The sequence below is a fragment of the Castanea sativa genome, chromosome 11 (assembly GCF_040712315.1).
Source record: "Castanea sativa cultivar Marrone di Chiusa Pesio chromosome 11, ASM4071231v1".
Taxonomy (NCBI): Eukaryota; Viridiplantae; Streptophyta; class Magnoliopsida; order Fagales; family Fagaceae; genus Castanea; species Castanea sativa.
Window position 1 is genome coordinate 50,193,957 of NC_134023.1, and position 4,404 is coordinate 50,198,360.

General features: G+C 33.0%; 1 pseudogene; it reads right to left on the minus strand.

Annotated features, from left to right (window-relative positions):
* Positions 1 to 396: 396 nt before the first annotated feature.
* Positions 397 to 1,792, minus strand: LOC142617955 (UPF0481 protein At3g47200-like; annotated as a pseudogene).
* Positions 1,793 to 4,404: the final 2,612 nt, after the last annotated feature.

The window sequence follows — 4,404 nt, forward strand, 5'->3', positions numbered from 1 at the left end:
TCTTAACAATAGTTAGGTTAAATCCTCGACAGGTTTTTACCTTAAAATAGTTGGTTTCATTGGATTTCCTAGATATTCATATCGTTGTCTTATCTATTTTTTTGCACTGCATAATATGATCTATTACTATTTAACCTGGATCTCATAATTCACCTAAGTAAACACTTGGTTAATATATTAAATTAAACAATTTGTTTTAAGGGGTTTAAACAAACAAACAAATTGACACTTTATTAGCCAAAATGCAGACTATGGATGGGTGCTGAAACAAAGTTTGGAACATACAAAAATGTGAAGTCCAAAGTAAAACTTGTTTGGAAGGAAAGCATATCACAAGCTAAACTTAATGATAAAATTTAGAAACAACTACAGGCAAAGCCAGTTTTCCATCTAATTTGTGAAAGACAAAAAGCCTAAGGAAACTTATTTGTGAAAGACAAAAGGCCTAAGGAAATTCCCAATAGTTACAAACAAGACTACAATTCCAACAAAAGTTGCGGTGCCTCTCCAAACATCACGGAGATATACAGTCCTTAAGGATGCAATATTTTTATTCCACCAGTTGCCATAGTGCTCATTAAGATCTTTAGCAACATCATGGTAGCAGGAATTTTTTTCCACAATTTCTTGGCCAAGTTTGTTAACCATTTGGGCAACTGCTTTATAGCTGGCTAACGAGTGAGCAATAATCTTTTTTTCAACAAGCTACTCCGCATCTTCTCTAGTGTTTATAAGAAAATCCAATAGCACAATATAATTGCAAATGTAAGCTTCAAATGGATAATGACACTGCTCGAGGGCCATGAGGTTCCGGAAAAGGTCTTCTGTTCCGTGATTTATCACAAAGCGTGGAACCACCAATCTAGTTTGCAGACAGTCCAAGCACCAAAAGCATTTTAAGCATGGTAAGCAATGCAAGAGCCATGAGCAATTGAATCTTGGAAAAATTTCTGAGAGATTTGGCTTCTCGACTTGAATGTCAAGTAAAACTTTATCTGCTTGATTTTCCTTACATACCTGGAATTTCAATCCCGCTGTGTCCAACTTTGTTGCACTATGTAGATGTTCAATACTGTTTCCAGTTTCCAGGTTCCGGGGTAAGTAGAAATATCTCTGCAAATCAGTAAAATGTTTTACTTCCTTCTCAGTGGGTTTTTTCTGGTCACCCGGAAAAAAGTAATTACAGGCAAGGTTAATAAAGGACTTATGAATGCTTGTAGACCTTCCAATGTGATGATGTAACTCGTCAAGAATGAAAAATGGAAGCTGATTCTCAAGTAATATCAAGTCATGCTTTATGCCTTCGTCTAGCCATGGTTTACTTAATATATAATCATCCTTTTCATATTCTTGCCTTGTAGCAGTCCTCAAGAAGAGCTCAATGATAAAGATAGAATCCAATAGAATCATTTTTTTCGAAATCTTCCTTTCCGGGTAGAGAGATCTCTGCTGCATAACAATGGCGGATATTTTCTTCATTTTTCTTAACAATGTTTTCAAATTCCATTCGGTCTTTCCATGTCCGACGAAAGAATTCCTGGAAATATTTTTGTTTAAGCATTTCCATTTCGTTTGATGCGTCTATGTTGCGATGAAGAGGGCCTACTGAAATCAGCCTTGGAGTGTAGGCTTCCTTCTTTACCTCACGAAGTCTCTTGGGGACCTTGTAGATGCAACACTCGGGGCGCCACTGGGGATTCTGAATGATGATTTCTTTGCATTCAAGTTCTTTTTCATAAGAAGACTCAGAAGAAATGGTTGACATTTCCATCTTTTCCGAATGACAGATTCCTTTTTCCTAGTGACAGGAAAACAAAAATTATTAGCACTAAACCTAAAACTTATCACAAGATACCGTTCGCAATAGCTTTCATTTTGATCTAAAGGTATCTCATGCATTGTACAAATGCATCCTCACTTTCACATAAATCTCAAGTATTTTCTTTTGTGTTTATTTTGTCTATATATCTTTCTAGTTCTCTTCGTTTCTATTATTTATTTTGAAAACATTTTGAAAGCTCATTTTTCATCAACATTGTGTAGGAATGTATCTTAAGGCACTTCGTACAACATATTGGTAAAAGATATCCTGGTATTACCACATATTGTTATATGTGGTTTCGCTTTTGAAAGCGGTCCTATATGAATAAATAAATCCTGTCCTCTTTTGATCACCTCTAACTCTTTGTGATGAGATGAAGACCATTATCAATAACTTTTTGTGGGGTTATATGCAGGTTAAAAAAGAACAATTAACGCACCAATCAAAAAGGATGAATTTATCTAAATTGAGAGACCAAAAAATATGAAGGAAACCCAAAAATCTCATTAGTATAATTGTATAAGTAAATAAAAACGAACATGCCAATTAAGGGAGTAGCAAGAATATGACTTTAAATAAAGCAGAATGAAGTCAAAGAATACAAATGAATTTTGAAACTAAAAATTTATTTGTTTATTGTGGAAGCATGGGTAAAAGGAAGATTCTTAGAGAGAAATGGAGTATGTTGTGTGCACGAAATGGAGAGGTGGTGGCATGGGTTTTATGGACCTAAGATTTTTCATTATACTCTCCTAGCAAAGCAGGGGCGTTGAATCCTAAACAACACCAATAACTTACTAAACCGAACTTTAATGCAAAGTACATTGCATCCTATTGCTTCTTCATGGATGGAAGTGCACAGGGATGGAACCAAGATTCATACTCAAGGCAGACCAAAGCTTAAAACAAAAAAAAAAAAAAAAAAAAATTATGAAAATAAAAACTAATATCTATTTCATATTCAACAAAATATTACATATAAAATAAGTGTTTCTTATTTTCTGCACGATTTTTGTTTAGTCCATATTTATTTTTTTATTTTGTTTTTGTAGTTAAAGGAGTATGAATTTTATTTATTTATTGCTTTTCTTGTAGGTCAATATCTAAATATTTTAGAGGAGGAGAGATAAAAAATATATATATATATATATGTATATTTATATTTAAGGGCAAACCTTAATTTTTTGTATACTAATTTTTTTTTTTTTTAATGGGGGTGGGGGCCCATGGCCCCCCTCTGCCCTTATGTAGGTCCGCCCCTGGTAGCGCAACTGAAACCAAATGCATCTTATGTGTGGAAAAGCATCCTAGAAGCCCAAGATATCATAGACAAAGGACTGAGATGGAGACTTGGGAAAAAAAGATCAATGAAAATATTGGGGGATTACAGGGTACCAACACGGAAACACCCACAACCTATCGAGTTGGCCCACCAACCATAAGCTTTGTTACAAAAAGCACATGTCAGTGCCCTAATAGATGAAGCAACAAAGACGTGGAAATACAATCGTCGTGAACACCTTACCACACGAGGTTGCAAAAAAATTGAATATTCTGCGAAGCTCAAGACTGTCGAATGACAAGTTGATTTGGGCTAAAGACTTCACATGGATTTTCACAGTAAAAGATTCGTATCAAGTTGTCATGGAGAAAAGTAGGGTAAAGAGTAAAGATCAAACTGAATTGCCTAAAGACCCAATTGCTCAAGATTGACCCAAAGGCCTAGTCAAGGCCATTTGAAGGGCCCATCTCCATTGATTGCTTATTTCGTGATCCACAAAATTTAGTAGAGTCTAAAACAACCATTTCAATTAAATAAAGGCCTAGTTAGCCAAGAATAGACAAAAGATCGAAAGAAACAAGTACAACCCAGAACTAACCCATCACCATAGAGTAATTATTTTGACAAATTCACAAATAGAAGTCATTTTTTTTATCCTTCATACTTGTAAAATTTCAAGAAGATCAAAAATTAATAATTATGTCATCAATCAAATATTTAAATTTTGAGTTTTTTTGTAATATAAAATTATACATAAAAATAAATTTATGGATCAAAAGTAAATGACATATGATTGACATAGAATTTGACATACATTTTAAGAACATACAGGACATGCAATTCAACAATTAGATTTACATAATATGTGGCCATGTTAATTAATTTATTTAACGAAAGTTGTAACTTTAGGGTATAATTAAGTTTGTAAACAAATTTTGTCCTTAAATTTTAGTCCCCTTAACAATATTTGGTCCTTACAAATAAATAAAAAAATCCTAAGAAAATTTGTATCTAACTAAAATTTTTATAGAGATGTAACTTGCAACATTGGTAATGAGACTATCATGTTAAAATTTCAAAATAAAAAAATTTGTAAAAAGAAATTGTAAGACTTTATGTATTTGTGTGTGTGCAGTTTTTTTTTTTTTTTTTTTTTTTTTTTTTTTTTTTTTTTTTTCTGTTGTTAGATCAATATATGAAGTTCTTTTTTAATTAAATTTTGTGTAATTTAAGTTTCTTAACGACCAGCCTGATTATTGCCATTAACCACTGGGATTGTTGAACGTGTTTAAGTCACCCT